This window comes from Arvicola amphibius, chromosome 14 (genome assembly GCF_903992535.2).
Source record: "Arvicola amphibius chromosome 14, mArvAmp1.2, whole genome shotgun sequence".
NCBI classification, from domain to species: Eukaryota; Metazoa; Chordata; class Mammalia; order Rodentia; family Cricetidae; genus Arvicola; species Arvicola amphibius.
In genome coordinates this window covers 30,039,467-30,057,326 of record NC_052060.1, presented here as the reverse complement: position 1 = coordinate 30,057,326, position 17,860 = coordinate 30,039,467, and positions in this window count along the sequence as shown.

Below are 17,860 nucleotides of genomic sequence, written 5' to 3'. Positions count from 1 at the left end.
TTTTGGTTCATTATCTCTTAGTTGAACTTGGATAATTGTTAATTATGAGTTTATTATTCTTGCCTCTTTCCATCCCTAACCTGAAGGCTCCAACCCTTTGTTCTTAGGAGATGAAACTATTAGATTTTGTTACTGTTGTTGTTCTAATCTGAAACAAATGCTGATTAATTTAAGGAAAAAAGATATTTGGACAAAGGTAGTATAGTTATTTGTGTTATCACAGCACTGGGTTTGGGACCAACAGGAATTATGTAGCTTTAGATAGCCTAAAAGTATTCAAGTGTCTTGCAAAGACCACATTCCTCTCTAACAATAGGGGGATCCTAAATGATCAGAGTCAGTGAGTTCTTCTTTCCGACCTTAGTGGTGCTCAGCTATGATCCCTGGGGAGACTATAACCCATGCTACCAGTAAAGTCCCACTGTGTTCCTCACAAAAACACCTGTACCCAAGCTAATGGCCATGACTACCTTACAGAGTCAAAACTGAGACAGAGACGGAGTTACAGCTGCTTGACACTATTTTAGAATTTTAAAAGCAACCCACTGATTTTGTGATTGTAGGTTTGGTTAATCCCAAGTTTTCCAGAAACAGTGTTAATACCTTCCATACTACCCTTGACTGCATCTAAATGCCCTGGGGACTGGCTTTCTCGCTTGTAGTCTCGAGGCATGTATGGATGGTAGGTTGCTAGTGTCTATCTTGGTGTGTAGGTTTTTCTGAGAAATGTCCCCCATAAACTTGGATATTGAATACTTGCTGTTTTGAGGGATTATGCAACCTTTGAGAGGTCAAGCCTTGATTAAGGAAGTATGTCACTGTGAGCCGGCTTTGAGTGTTCATAGTCTTGTGTAGCATGATTAATAAAAGCCCAGTGACAGATATTGGGGTTCAACCTGAAGGTCAGAAAGCAAAACAGCCAGCCACTGGCTCTTACCTCTGTCTCAGTCCAAAATGGTGATCCTGCCGGGCGGTGGTGGCACACGCTTTTAATCCCAGCACTCGGGAGGCAGAGGCAGGCGGATCTCTGTGAGTTCGAGACCGGCCTGGTCTACAAGAACTAGCTCCAGGACAGGCTCTAAAGATGCAGAGAAACCCTGTCTCGAAAAAAAAAAAAACCCCAAAAAACAACAACAACAACAAAAAAACCAAAATGGTGATCCTGCTTCAGCAATCCTCAGAATGAGAGTCTCTTGCTCCTGTTTGCTTTCTCTCAAGATTCCTGTTCTTGCTGTTATGCCTGCTGCCTGTCACCAGGCTTTTCCATTGTGGTGGGCGCTCACCCTCTGGAACCATAAGCCCAAATAAACTCTACCTTCTAAAGTTGCCTTGGTGACAGTGCTTTGTCACAACAACAGAAAAATAATGATGCAAAAGGACACTGGAATCAGTCTAATTGACTCAATTGCATGTATTAGTTGAATCGATGGAGTGTTGCTTCCGTGTGCACAGATACTGGGCAGGCCTTCAGATGAGTGCCACAAGAATGCAAAATGTATTATGGGGCCTAGGAAGCAGAGAGTGAGGGATGTAGACAGCATGGGTAGGCTTCTGTGTTCTCTTGTAAAGAAAAGCCACAGGCAAGAAATGACTTAATCTCTCTCTCTCTCTCTCTCTCCTCTTCTCTCTCTCCTCTCTCTCTCTCCTCTCTCTCTCTCTCGTGTGTTGTGTGTGTGTTTGATGTGATGTATGAGCTTATGTAACAAGCCATGCAGGGAAGTACTGTGCCTAAGAGGGAAAGTTAAGCATTGTGAACTAGGATCTCAACTGTGCTGTGATGGTTGTTGGCAGCAGGTGCTGAGAACCAGGACGAATGGGGTGTTTGTGAGTTAGTGTAGCAAACAGCACAGTGTTTTTATATTTTAATGTATTCTTCTCTCATATATTCCTGCAGTTCCCCTTCCTCCACTCCTCCCTACCCATCCCTTGCACCTCTCCTCTTTTCCGACTCCACTTTTCCTCCATTTCCCTTCAGAAAAGGGAAGGCCTCCCAGGGATATCAACCAAACATGGCATCTTACGTATGGCACGGTGGTCATAAAAGTATTTACTATAATTCACAGTAAGACATACACATTATACTGGGCTGTCTCTAACCTTCCATATCTCCTAAATATACTCCTGGAACACAAATTTTATAATACTATCTTTTTTTATGTATGACATACTCACATTTAGAGATGGTCTATGCTGACCTATACTGCCACGTCTCATGCTGCACTGTTCTGATGTGTTTGTTCACTCTGAATGTTTTGCAATGAATCCATCTGCTAGATGGAATTCAGACCTCTCTAGTGAACCATGACCATGGATAAATACTGTGTAAAGGTTCTTGAATTTGTTAACCCACACACATTCAACTCTTGACACTTCCATTTGGTAGTTGCCCCAACTAATTGCTGTGTAAATTGTCTGGAACTGCTATAATAAAATATCATATTCTGTGTGGCTTAAGGAATAGAAATTGGTTCTTGCAGTTTAGAAGGCAACAAGTCTGGTTAAGTTTTGGTGAAAGGCCCCTTGGTTTGAAGGGCTGTCTCACTGGTAGGTATTTACAAAGACTTTCTAGGTACATGTGAGTCTCTCCCTCTCCCTCTCTCCTCTTCCAGCCTTTCCAACCCTTGACTAAAGGTCAAAGAGTATCATTATATCTCATCCGGGCACTTATTCAACATTCTTTTCTTCCTACAAACTCTATCTCCAAATGCAGTAGAACCAGGGGTTGGGGTTATAACATGTGTTTGTGGAGAGTCACGGTTTAGTTTATAGAACACGAATAAGCTAGACAACTCCCCTAACCTCCCAGTTTCTCCATCTGTAAAGATAATGATTTAACACCTATACTATTTATTCATAAACTATATTTATTTGTTGCAGAATGTTCCTTTACACCATGTGGAGATGTGTCATTATGATTGGTTTAATAAAGAGCTGAATGGCCATTAGTTAGGCAGGAAGAGATGAGGCAGAACTTCTGGGGACAGAGAGGACTTAGAGAGGGAGAAAGGTGGAGTCACCAGCAGGACACTGATGGAGCAAGATGTGCAGGAGGAGAGGTAAAAGCCATGAGCCATGTGGCAGCATGTAGATGAATAGAAATGGGTTAATTTAAGTTATATGACCTAGTTAGAAACAAGCCTAAGCTATAGGCCGAGCTTTCATCATTAATAATAAGTCTCGGTGTCATTATTTGTGAGCTGGCTGGCCCGATGAGAAAGTTCATATAGTTATTATCCATCCAGTAAGTTCTGAATCATAGACAGAGAGAAAAAACAGAGTGAAACCCTTCCCCAACAGCCTTTCATGAGTAATAATGAAATAATGATGGTAAGTACTTAGCAGGATGTACCCAACGAAATTAGTTCTTGTCATTGGTAATTGGTAGGAGAGACACCTGGTTAAAACCGAGTCTAATTTTGCATGATAGGCATGTGCTTTTTCCTCTCAAATCGTGGGTGAGATTCTGTTGTTAATGGGACTTCAATTAGTCTATCCACATGACCCGAATGTGGCTTTCTGTGAATGAACCACTCTGCCCAGAGAGTCAGTCCCAACACAGTGGGGGACTATACTGCATCAAGATAAATGGCATGATTTCCCATAACTGAGATGAATAGGAATGACAGGAACTCATAAGTGAGACAGATAGAGAGACATAAACACAGCCCTAATGTGTCGGATCAGCGCCATGATGGTCTCGAGCAAAGAGCTATGGGGGAGTGGAAGAGGGGCGGGTGGGAAAAACACCTCAGGAAGTTGAATTTGGGTTTTCTCCATTAATTTGCAGGGTTGTTTTTTTTTTTTGTTTTTTTTTTTTTCTTCCAGGCTGGTAGTGGGAAGCAGAGGAAAGTGCTCAGTTACAGACACACGTGAGGGAGGAGACATCCAGGGTGGCTAGAGCTGGGTCACTGGCCTTAATAATGCTGGAGGATGACTGCATTTAGGGCAGTTCTCAGAGTTGCAATTGAAACAGACAAGCCCATGAGGTTTAAAGAGGAGGGCTCAGCACTTCAGAGGAAGGGCCACATGGGCACCCTGGCCAGGAGGCTGTCAGGGTTCAGACTGATGGTAAGAGATGATGGGGACTTGGGATCTTGTAGCAGGAGAGAGACGTGTGAGAGACGTTTCTGGAGTCAGAACTGCGTGAGTGTGGGGGGGGATAAGAAACTGAGGACAGTCAAAATGACTTTACAGACTTTCACTTTGGCAATTAGGGAGGCCATTGTCCAAGCAGGGATACCAGGAGGAGAATGAATTCGAGAGTTTTACATCCTTTATGTTAACAAAAACCTTGTGATAGAGAGTATCTGCAAACTGATCAAGATAATCACATTCCGGCCCCACTTAGCCTCTGCTAAACCAGGAACCCAGCTTCCACAGGCAATCATATTCAAGAAGGTTGAGTTTGTAGACTAATTTGAATGTCTGACTGCAGCTGAGTTGCCAACAAACTGGGAGGGTGAAGGTTGACGTGTTGCTTGTTTCTGATGGCGCACACACTGTTTCTTTATTTAGAATCTCGTACCAGTATCAATTAAACCCCAGTTAAATTTGACATCTCTTAACCTTGCATTGGATCAAATTCATCGCTCCAGCAGACCCCATATGGCACAGACACAGTTGTAGGCATCCGTTGGTAGCTTATGGGGAGCTACTGGCCCGACGCCAACCAGTAATCACTGCTTTTTGTTAATAGACATGTTTGCTTTGCAGGCATTCTGTACACAGGGCTCTGGATTAATTAGATTGAAATCTGTCATCCATCGAAGAAACCACAAGAACACATTCTCTGTGCATCAGAGAGAAAGGGAACAGCAGATTTGGGCAAATTTAGAAAAACCATGCGTGTTTGTTTCCATAAGAGATCAACAGACTATCTAAATAAGTGGCGCCTTAGTGAGTTTTGGTAATTAATAAGGAGAAAGGGAGGCAGGACTGAACAGATTAGCCCTGAGAGGAGCTGGTTACAATTGCTCTTGTGATATGAAATAGCAGGTTTCTTCAAGAAGCACACTTTTTGTATGCCTTTTTCCCCCTCTGGAAATTTGGAAGTTGATTCTGTTTGGGTGTGAAGATTTACAGAGAGCCCCTCTGGTCATCAGGTCAGAGGTTTGCTCAAACTCAAGAAACTGCCACTGGCTCTTTGTGCACACAGGTTCAAGTGGGCAGAGAAATGACCTTTCTGTGGGTCTGTAGCACAGCCTGGCTGGAACTCTGCCTTTGGGGTGTCTAGCCCTGAGCGGCCTCAGGTAGAGACCACTCTATGAGGACACTTTCCTCTACATCATTAATGAAATTTCTTTGGCTGTGACTCCTCTAAAGTCAATATTTCCATTGTTTCTTTTGCTGCATTCCAGATACTATTTATTCTTTCTTATGTGGAAACACATGGAGATTTAGACAGTATTTGAGTTGCCACCAACTCTATATGGGTTTCTCAGCCGAGTTCTTTTTTTTTAAAAATGTAACTTGTTAAAATTTTCATTGATTTTCTTAAGCTTAAATACTCATAAATGCAAACATCATACAAAACTTTCTCTCATACATTTAAACAATACTTACAATACTTGAAAATTTTATATATGAATCATATATTTACATCATTTCTGTCCCTCCGTATGGCCCTGTCATCTCTTCATACATCTTTCTTACTCCCCTTCAATTTCATAACCTTTTAAAATTAATCTTGTTTTTTTGTTTCTTTGTTTTTTTGGTTGGTTTTGTGTGTGTGTGTGTGTGTGTGTGTGTGTATGTGTGTGTGTGTGTGTATGTGTGTATGTGTGTGTATAGGACAAGGAGAAAGAGCACATTTAGTGTGGCTCATATGGGTATGTGTTTAGAAATGAGCAATTGGGACAGAAAATCCCCTAGTAGTTGGTCCATCCCTGGGGAAGTCAGATTCTCTCTCTGAGCAGCCACAGACTGTTCATCTAAGGGTGGGGTCTTGTGAGATCTCCCCACTCACAGTGCTCAGCCGAGTTCTTATGTTCAAAGCATATTTATGGAGCGAGTGGACTGGGGTAGAAAAGCAGAGGGACCAACCACACTTTTGTGTGGCTTAGAAAACACTCAAATTTGCTGTACACTTTAGATGTCTTCATTAAAGAGATGACTCTATGCCATTTGCGGCTACAGAAATGATCGACTAGCCTATTATTTAAATCACCTAGATGGATATAAACATGAATCATTTTGAAAGTTTCCTATTTATTTTTTTAAAATTTTTGTGTTTTTAATTGACGAATGATAATTGGGTATACCTAGGAGGCTCAAATGTGCTATTTTGAAACATTGCAATTGACCTATCTTCTTCTTTACTATTTAGCATTTCTTTGTGGTGAGAATAATTTTGATTTCTTTTTGCCATTTTGAAACACACAGTATATTATTATTGACTACAATCACCGATTCCAGGCAAAAGTCTGTCAGAACTTTGTCCAGTTTAACTGGAACTTTGACTCTTTGGATCAACATTGTTCCTTGCCCTCAGCAACCTCTCTATGTATGCAAACCCCCATTTGGTTTTCTTCGTCTTTGTTGGATGTTTTAGATTTAACATGCAAGTGTGAAATCACGCGGTGTTGGTGCCTCTGTGTCCTAGCTTATTCGCTTTAGCATAGCATTCTCATAATAGGACAGAATTTCCTGCTTTCTTTTTTTAAACGTATAGCTTTAATTAGCATGACAATCACACACGAGTGTATTGTTGTCCTTTGATGTTCGTCTCTTCATCAACTTCCCTGCTGCTCTTCTTACACGGATAGCCTTTTCCTTCCTCCAGCCACTGTGTGTGTTCATGCACATGTGTGTATGTATGTGTGTGTACCTAGCATTTACATATGAGAGAAAACATGATTGTCTTTCTGAGTCTGATCTTTTTTATATCTTTTTCATGTCACATGACAGTCTCCAGTTTTAGCCTTTCTTTCTTTTTTTTTGGTTTTTCAAGGCAGGGTTTCTCTGTAGCTTTTTTGGAGCCTGTCTTGGAACTAGCTCTTGTAGACCAGGCTGGTCTCGAACTGACAGAGATCTGCCTGCCTCTGCCTCCCGAGTGCCGGGATTATAGGCGTGCGCCACCGCCGCCTGGCTATCCTTGCATTTCTTTCTTCAGTGTTTTGAAATTTTCATTGTAGAATCCTTTCTTCTGCATGCTTAGGTTTATTCTTAGCTATTATCTTTGGGGTACTCTAAAGATGACCTTTTTCAATATCTATCTCATCAAATTTATTATTGGTATGGCAAAAAGCTGCTGATTTTTGCATGTTGACTTTGTATCCTATTCTTGCTGTGTATATCAGTTCTTAGATTTTTTTTTTATGGAGTCATGAAGGTATTTTATACATGAAGTCATTTGCAAATAGCTGTAACTTGATCTTTCTCTTTCCTGTTTGCATCTCTTTTTAATCTTATCTTCTTTTATTGCTCTTTTTTAAAATATAATTTTTATTGAATCTTTGGGCATTTTATATCATGCACTCCAGTCCCACTCATTTTCCAGTTCTTCCATATCCACCCTTGTGACCTCTTCCATATCCACCCTGTGACCTTCCCCCAAAAGAAGATAAAAGATAAAACACAAAAATTACAAAAGAAAAGAGAAAAAAAGCATAAGATAATACAAAACAAATTAACCCCTCCCCCCCGAAAACCCATCTTGCCACGGCTTCTGGTCATCAACCTGCTGCTCCATCAACCGCAGCTTTCTGTGCATGCGCTGTTCTGCTCCTCTGCTTCTCTACCTTTCCCACCTCTCCCTTACATAAACGTTCATCATAGGCACATTGGAAGTTATGGTGTGTCGTGCATTATACCCTTTTGCCCAAACAGCTTTACTTGTGAATGTTCACTGCAACGTTATTAGTCTAGTTCAAGGTCTTTGGCTTCTGCTACACCATATAGTGAACCTTCATAGAGACTCTCTGATATTCTGCTGTTGCCCTGAGTTTTGGAGATTCTATGGCTGTGGTTCCACAGGACCAGTCCCTTCACGTGCTCCAGCAGGTCATACATGAGGAAGGTGTTGAGGTGGGCCAACTCACGGCCATGGATATGGGTCCAGGTGGTAGCTGAGATGGTCAGTTGTCTCATCCCCATACAATCTTAGCCAGCTCTCTCAATGCCAGATGAGGAGCAGGGCCAGCTTCCCCATGTGCATCAGTCAGTGAGGGCCAGTGCCATTAGGGCCAGCTCTCCCAGGTGAGGAGCAGGATCCTATTGGTTTTTATGGTATTTCAAGCACCATACTGGACAAAAATTGAGAGGACAGATCCTCCTGCCTTATTTTCAATATTTAAAAAAAAGCTTCCCCTTTTTCCTGTTTGGGATGTTGGTCATAGATCTATAGTGAACAGCCTTTATTGTGCTGACATGAACTTTTGTATTCTTACCAAGTTTCTGTAGAGCGATTTTTATGAAAAGATGCTGAACCTTGTCAAAAGCCTTTTGTGTATTGAGATGAGCACATGATTAATGCCCTTGAGTATATTTACATGCTAATTACATTTATTGATTTATGTGTGTTGAATTATTCTTATATCCCAGGGATAAAACCAAATTGCTCATGGTTGTAGGATCTTTCGAATGTGATGCTGAATTTGGTTTGCATTTTGTGCAGAAATTTCTCATGTATTGATTAGAGAAACTGGTGTACAGCTTTCCTCCCATGAGGTTTATTCTTCTTCTGCTTTCAGGATTGAGACTCTCTCCTTCTTTGCGTATCTCCTACAATTATGGCTTTGTTGATCATAAATTGCTTTGGTTGTACTTGTCATTAAATACTTCTTTTTCTTACTTAAAATTAATTTTTATTTATGAGTATGTATGTGTGCCTGTGTGATTGTATGCTCACATGTGTGTGGATGCCTGTGGAGGCCAGCAGTGGGTGTTGGATCCCCTGGAGCTAGAGTTATAAGTGGTTGTAACCTGCTCAACACGAGTTGTGAATTAAACTTGGGTCTTTTGGAAATGTGGTAAGAGCTCTTTTTTTTTTTTTTTTTTTTTTTTTTTTTTTTTTTTTTTTTTTTTTTTTTTTTTGGTTTTTCGAGACAGGGTTTCTCTGTGGCTTTGGAGCCTGTCCTGGAACTAGCTCTGTAGAACAGGCTGGTCTCGAACTCACAGAGATCCGCCTGCCTCTGCCTCCCGAGTGCTGGGATTAAAAGTGTGCGCCACCATCACCCGGCTTGGTAAGAGCTCTTAACCGCTGAGCCATCTCTTTACCTTGCTGAAATGCCTCTGAGTTCCTGGAAGCTGTGGTTATGCTTATTTATTTATTTTGGTTTACCGAGATCTGAATGTAATATTTTCTGAGCCTTGTCTTCCAATCCTGATATTCTTTCTTCTGTATGATCTAGTCTCTGGCTTTTTAGTGTGATTTTTACTTTGATTTTCAACATCTCTGCTTGATTTTTCTTTTCCTCAAGACCTCATTTTCCTTGCTGAATTTCTCAGTCATGTTGCTTTTTCTTCTACATTGCTTTTATATCTATGTCTTGGAGTGATCTCTTTACTTCATTCATCTGCCTGATTTTCCCTCTTAATGTTATCAGATATTTTTAGAAGTAGAAAAGAGATTTTTACTCCTGGAATTCTTCTATTGTGATCTCTTAGAAGTCTTGTTTCTGTGTTGTAATTTGTGCATCTACTGGTTTGAATCTCTTCTGGTTGTTGCTGATTTTCATAGTCAGCCATCTTCTCTTAAGGGTGTCAGTATTACGTACAGAGGAGAAAATACATGCTAAAAAAAGCACAAAACAAAACAACTCCCCCAATGTTGTAATAGTAACAACTTTAAACTGAACAAGATACAAAGATATGCTTATAATTGTTTAAAGCCAACTAATCCTCGTTGATACCGTAGAACAGAATAAGGCAAACATAACATAGAGTGTGCTAGGAGTTCAAAAACTGCTGGGGACTGTCGAACCCCAGACCCTGAATTTCCTGTAAACAGTTTGTTTTCCTGTTCTTGCAGCTTCTCTGAGCATGAGACAAGGGAATGGTTTCTGGTGGGCTTGCAGCTGAAAAACCCCTGAGAGTTGGCATTCTTGTTTCAAGGATGACAACCCCTTCTGTGTGTGTATTTGTGTGTTTCAATCTCCAGTCCCTTGCCTGGCTTATGAACCATACCATAGCATGTAGAGCAGGTGTCGTGCTACAAAAAACTATTTAGGATAAATATAGACATAGAAACAAGGTGATTTCTGATGTTTTTATACGTTCTTTTTTTTTCTTTTTGGAATAATTTATTGTTTTGTTATCCCAATTCTTCCCATTCAATGTACTACAATGTTTAGTTAGGGTTTCTATTGCTGTGAAGGAACACCATGACCATTCTTACAGAGGAAAGCATTTAATTGAGGTTGTAACTTACAGTTTAGAGGTTTCATCCATTGGAATCATTTTAGGGAGCATGGGCATGCAGGCAGACATGGTGCTGGCTACATCTTGGTCAGAATGTAACAGGAAGTCGACTCAGACACTGGGTGGTATCTTGAGCATAGGAAACTTCAAGCCTGCCCCCATAGTGACATACTTCCTCCAACAAGGCCACACCTCCTAATAGTGCCACTCCCTATGAGATTATGGGGGTCAATTACATTCAAGCTACCACATGTATGAAGACAGTTTCTAGCCACTCGTCTTACCCTGGACATCAATTTATTGTTTAAATGCTGAATGACACTCTGTTGTGCATGTGCGTGTTTACTACTTTTGCCTGCTGCACTGCTTGGTGGACTGTTGGTGACTTCCCTGTTCTGGCACTGTGAGTAATGCTTTAATAAACAGGGACGTCTAGACATACATATTTTAACTCCATTGGTTGGGTTTTCAGAATCTATGTTGGTTCTAGTCCTATTTTTTTTTTAAAAAAGATTCCATATTTTTTCCTCTAATAGCTATATTAATCTACATTTCTATCAACAGCATGCAAGGTGCTTTCTGACATTGCCCACTTGTTACTTTGTATGTTTTCTATAGAACTTAGTCCAACATGGGTGAGATGCTATTGCATTGTGGTTTCAATTTACTTTATGATTAGACTTCAACTTTTTTTTAAAGTTATTGACTATGTGTATGTCTCCACTTGAGAACTGCTTAGATCCTTGCCACCATTTAAAGATGGTTTGTTTTCTTAAGATTGAGTGGTTTGCATTCCTTGAATATTTTGGCTATACCTCCCTTATCCGATGGGTGACTTAGAGTCATTTTTCCCCTAATTTATGGGCTGTCCTTTGTTTCCTTCACTCTGCAGAGATTTTTATTTTGATGGATTTTATTGGTTTTTGCCTGTGCTTTGGGAGTCATATTGAGAAGTCACTGCCTAGACTAATGTCACCACTCTTGCATTAGTCATAATTTCTATATAATTTTTAAAATACCATCTTGTATTTACTGATTATTCTTTAATTGGTACACTATAACTGGGATGGTACTTAGGGACTGGTGTGTTCAAGTAAGCAGATCTTTCCATGGTAGTTTTCTCAGAAAACTGGGTTGTAATTACGCTGCACACAACCCAGGGTCACGTCACCAATGTGAAAGATCCTTTTTTAGGGAGCACAGTCTCTGTTTGCAGCCCCACTTTCCAGCTCCCATGGTGAAGAAAGGTTTCCGTTTCTTGGCTACTGTTGAGAGACATTGAATTTTAGTTTAAAGTGGACAGTATACTTGGCAAGTGAGAAGCTGTAGTGAGTGAAGGAGGGATGAAAGCATGCAGAACAGGTGTGTGTGTGTGTGTGTGTGTGTGTGTGTGTGACATTTCTGTCCCTCACATAAAATAGAACAAAGAAGAGAGCATAGTAAATCCCCAAGAATTTCCCAAGGAGTAAGCATGGCCTGCTGGCAGTTTGTCAAGAAACGTAGCTTTGATAGAGGTGGAAGGAACAGCCTACGCCATTCCTATCTGTATGCATGTGAAATTGGTGAATTGTTACCTAGACAAAGGCAACTGAGCATGACCCGGAACAAAATTCCCTGGGGACAGTTTTCTGAGTCTGGTCTAGAGGTAAGGCACAGGTTTGCCATAGTCCATTGCCTTCTAGGCTGGCACAGAGTGATGAATTGTGAGGCTCTTGATTCCGGAAATAAAAACTCCAAGTCTAGTGGATACCAGTCTTTCCCACAACAGGCTCAGTGGGAGAGATGCAATGGTAATGTGACAGACAGGGCAGAACCTGACTCCAGCTCTACCTGGTCAGTTAAGTGTTTGGTGGTGACTTGAGAACCAGGCTGTCTACCATGTGGTCAGGAAGAGAGCTTCTAGCCTTGATATTGAATCTTCAAGTTGGTGACATCTGGTAGGTGTCACCATATTGTCTTTCAGATTCCAGCTTCTTTCCTACCCTGTTATGTGTGAGGTTTAAGCTTCAGTTGACCGTGGAGGATTGTCTTAAGCAATAGACCATGGGGCAGAGTCATAGAGGTTCCAGGAATGAGCTGTTTTCCTAGGAGGCCTGAGTGAAAGGCATTAACCTTGGACAAGTCGACTCCTATTTCTTAGCATCTGATCAAGGACTTATTTTCATAAACTGTCAATACATTCTGGTAAAGACAGAACTGTATAGATACTAGAAACTACCATTTTTTGACTGTCTGCTGTGCGACAGACACTTCCTTTAGTGACCCTACATATACAAATGAATTAAAGTCTCAGGTCATGAAAACACTTGAAGGGCATTAATATCACTAGGATAGGTGACTAAAATTATTAGATATTGTCTTAGTTGGGGTTTTATTGCTGTGAAGAGAAACCATGATCATGGTGAAACTTACAAAGGAAACATTTAATTGGAGCTAACTTACAGTTCAGAGGTTTAGTCCATTATCATCATGGCAGAAAGCATGATGGTGTACAGGCAGACATGGTGCTGGACAGGTAGCTGAGAGTTCTACATCCAGATTGGCAGGCAACAGGAGCAGACTGTCACAATGGGCATAGCTTGCATATCTGAGACTGAGACGGCCAGTGACATATTTCTTTCAGCAAGACCACACCCACTCCAACAAGACCACACCTCCTAATAGTGCCACTCCTTAGGGACCTAAGAGGCCATTTTTGTTCAAACCACCACAGATGTTAAAAACTTGGCCAGCATATTTCAGTTCATCAGTGCTGAAGCCTGCATTTCTACTGAGGATGCCCACTCCCGAGCCTACGGGTGCATGTTTATGCTGTGTTACTTCACCGTCTCTGATGGAGCAAGTTCTAAGACCTGGTTGCTGTGACTCTGAAGAGGGTCTTTGTGGTTCTGAAACTCGGTAAAGAGATTGACATTACATTGAAGTCATACTGGTGTCTTGGGCAACATGTAGAAAATAGCAGACTATTTAACTTCAATTAAGAAAATATTTACTGTTGTATGTGAGTGTGTGTGTGTGTGTGTCTATCAGAGGACAGCTTTGTGGAGGTGGTTCTCTCCTTCCACTTTTGTGTGGGTCCCAGGGATTGAACTCACGTCGTCAAGCTTGAACACCAGGTACTTTCACCCACGGAGCTACCTTGCCATTCCTGCCTGCTTAACTTTAGCAAATATTTTCCCTCATCAGTAATGGTTCAGGAGTTGCCTCGCTGTGCTTATTCCTTGGGCAGTTATTTTAAAACTTTACTATGAGTGTCTAACTTGACAAACTCGAAAAAGTCATCAATATATTTGTGATTCTCCTTTCATAAACTCATGAGATTTAGAACGGTTTGATGATGGCCTCTGCTGTCCTAGCCCCATGTTGTTATTACCTTGTATTTATATTCTATCTTGCTTTTTAAATAAAGCTATTTTTAATAGCTTTTAGCTATTGCTTGCCTTCCTCCTTATTTTTACTTTATGCTTTTGGGGGGGGGGGTGGTGGGAACTCTTATTTACTAATTTCATTTGCCACTCTTGTTTCTTGAAACTAACTCACCTTTTTTTTTCTGGGTTTGACTTTCTTCTTATTGAAGGACATCCTTTAGTTATCTTTTACCAAAGACTTTATTCCCCTTAGTGTACAAGGTTTTCTTTAAACTTGATTTTAAGTGCTTAATTAGACACTGTGCTAGCTTTATGTCACTATAATAACAACAACAAAAAACCAACCCCTTAAAAACCCCCAAACACTGAGCTCATCAAACCAAGAAAAGGAAAGGTTTATTTTGTCTCACAGTTTGAAGAGTTTGGTTCTTGGTTGACTAGTCCTTTTGCTTTTGGGCTTGTGGCAAGACAGTGCATTATGGGAAGCAGGTGTCTTCCAGCAGAGGAAGTTGGTGCCTTCATGGTGGCCTGGAAGCAAAAAGAGAAACAGACACCAGAGTTCCACAATCCCCTTGGAAGGTCTGCTGGCTAGTTTTGTGTGTCAGCTTGACACAAGCTCGAGTCATCAGAGAGGAAGGAGTCTTAGCTGAGGAAATGCCTCCTTGAAATCCAAGTGCAAGGCATTTTCTCAGTTAGCAGTCAGTGTGGGCGGGCCCAGCCCATGGTGGGCGGTGCCATCTTTGGAGAGGTGGTACTGGGTTCTATAAGAAAGCAGGCTGAACAAACCATGAGAAGTAAGCCAGTAAGCAGCTTACCTCCGTGGCCTCGACATCAGCGCCTGCCTCTAGGTTTCTGTCCTTTTCATGTTCCTGTCCTGACTTTCTTTAATGATGAACAACAATGTTGAAGTATAAGCCAAATAGACCCTTTCCTCCCCAACTTGCTTTTTGGTCATGGTGTTTTGTTGCAGCAACAGAAACCCTAACACAGTTTGGTACTGGGTATTGTGACAGACCTGACCGTGTATTGGGGAGGACTGTGGAAGGATTTGGGAACTTTGGCCTAGAAAGACCGTTGAGTATTGACAGACACCTCAGTAGAATGTTCTGTAGGAGCTTGGAAGAGAAGAAAGTTCAGAGCAGTACAGAAGACGAAGGTCTGGCTTGTGAAATTTCAAATGGACGATTGAAGTCCCTATCCAACCATTTGCTCTTTTGATTTAAGATCTTGTGGGTCTGGTTGGCTGGAACTGAAGAATCAACTGTGATTAGCAAGACACCAGAACAGCTAAAGCAAAACCTTTGCTTTATTGGGACACTTGATGCTGGTGGGCTGGAGCTCAGAAATTAGCAGTGGTGCTGAAGAAATCAGCATCACTGAGGTGAAATCTGGGAAGTGTTTCCTGAGGGCACAGAGAAGCTGTGTTCCAGAGGCAGCCATGTTTGTTATCTCCTGTCAGCAGCAAGACTTGGTAAAGTGTAAGAGTCACGCAGGTGGTACAGGTTTTGAAGGCAGGAAGAGGCCATGGAGAGCAGCTGAGGCCTAGCATTGTGAGAGGCCAGGAGAGATCATTCGTGGAGGTGCAGCCTCAGCAGCAGTTGAAGGTCCAGGACTGAAGTGGTCATGCAAAAACGTTGAGGCTTGGTACCATGCGTAGAGCCTATGAGAGGTTATTGGTGAACGTGCAGCCCAGTTGCAGCAAGGAACCCCAACATTTTGGAGATGTCAGTGTCATGGGATGAATACCAGGAACAGAAGCAGCAGTGGAGTGGAGCCAGCTGGAGCCTAATAGACAAGCTGTGTGTGCTGCAGAGGGCAGAGCTGGAAAAGTGACCTAAGCATTTTGGAGGAGTTCAGAAAATTGTGAGTGGATCCCAGACGGTTGGACATTGAGTTATCTATTCTGTTGAGATTTTGATTCTGCTTGGTTAAGATTGTGACGGCGCTCTGCTTCTCTCTTGAAAACGATATTTAATTTGATTTTTTAAGTAGCCCACAGCTGAAAGACTTGAACTTTTAAAGGAGATTGGATATTTTAAAGAGATTGAAATTTTAATGTGTTTGAATTTGTAAAGACAGTGGCACTTTAAAATTATTTATGATTTTACTGTGAGATCTTGGGGATGAATAAGAAAGGAAGGATGTAGTTTAATAGTGATATGTTTGTGTGTCAAGTCAACAAGAGGTCAGTTGGACTGGCTGGTTTTGTGTGTTAACTTGACACAAGCTAGAATCATTAGAGAGGAAGGAGCCTCCGTTGAGGAGATGCCTCCATGAGATCTAGCTGTAAAGCATTTTCTCCATTAGTGATCAATGGGGGAGGACCAGGTCCATGGCAGGTGGTGCCATCCCTGGGCTGCTAGCCCTGGGTTTTAAAAGAAAACAAGCTGAGTAAATAATGTGGAACAAGCAAGAAGTTCCCCTTTATGGCCTCTGCATCAGATCCTGCCTCTGAGACCCTGCCATGCTTGAGTTCCTGTCTTGACTTCCTTTAATAATCAACAGCAATGTTGTAAATGGAATAAATCCTTTCTTCCACAACTTGCTTTTGGTCACGGTGTTTCATCACAGCAATAGAAACCCTAACCAAGACAGGAGGCTTATCCCAATGATCCTCAACCTTCAGTAGCTCCCATATTCTAATGGTTTCCACTGCCTTCTGCTAGGGTCATGGGCAAGAGACCAAATCTTGGGCTCATGGGCCTTTGTGGACATTCCGCAATGAGCTATAGCCATTAGAGACCGGGTTTTCTGGATTGGCTGTTAAAACGTCTTGTTATCGGTGTTACTCTTCACTTTTAGATTCACTTATTTCTTTAATCTTGGCAAAATCCAGCCATTATATCTTCAAATGTTATCTTTACCTATTACATCCCATCTGTTTCCCCAAATCTCTGAGCTAGAGCTCCCACCTCATTCTTGTCTCACGCCATCCAGCTACTCTCTTTTACAACTTTCACGGTTTTAGCTGCTTTGGTGGTTACTTAGGTAATATTCTTTGACCCCCGAAAGCAAGTAGTTCAGTATTACTTTCTTTCTGATATGCCTAGGTTGCTTTATAACTCGCCTGCCAGGTTTTAAAATTTGAGGACAATGGTTTTCATTGTTTTTCCAAACTCTGTTCAATATTTGCTTGCAAGTTGGTCTTTAAAAAAAATTATACTGACTTTTTAATTTACCATGTTTTCCATTCTCTAGATGATTCTTTTTATACCTTCACTGGTGTTTAATGCACCTGTCATAAAACTGTACACTCATAAACTATTTTAGCAAAATTTGATTGATGTATACAGCCAGCAAATCATTAACTATGCTTGTGAGAACTGATATATTCATTGTCCCCAAAATTTTCCTTGAGTCTTTGTATTTCTTTCTCTCTCATTTCATCTCAGCATCCCCACCATCACTTGTAAGGAGGTTGACCAGTTTGTGTTTGGTCCTACAGCACACATTCCATGTTGTCTAGTTTTATGTGAATATAATTATACAAATATATACTCTTTAGTTTTCTCTCTTCAGAAATATTAATTTTAATGTTATGTTCTGAATGTACCAAGAACATTGTTCTATTATCTTATTTACAACAAAAGAACAATATATTACTTGTGACTAAACCATAGCTATGCCATAATTTATTTATCCTTTTTTATTTGAGAACATCTAGGTTGTTACCAATTTTGAGCTAATAGAATTAAAATTCATGTATGAGGGTATTTTTTATTGTGTGTGTGTGTGTGTATTTCTTAGTGTGTTGGTGTACATAGCTGTTCAAGCATGTACATGATGTCTTTTTACTTTATGTATCCAGACGGGTTGCTTGCTGAACCCAGACCTCACCAATTCCCACTGTCCAGAGAACAAGCTGGCCCAGGGATCCCGTGGGTGACCACCATCCCTAACCATCTTGTATGTAGAGTCTGGGGATTAGAATTCTTGTTTCTAGTCTTTCCTGGAAGCTTCTTTATTCACTGAGTCCCTCCCAAGTATGGATGATTTTCTTTTGAGAAAATTTTTAGGTGCGAAATGTCTGTGTCCTATATTGTATGTTTTTAAAATTCTAAACTATATTATTCATATGTTACAAATATAATTGATTTTTTAAATTTTTATATAAATATAACTTTATAGGTATC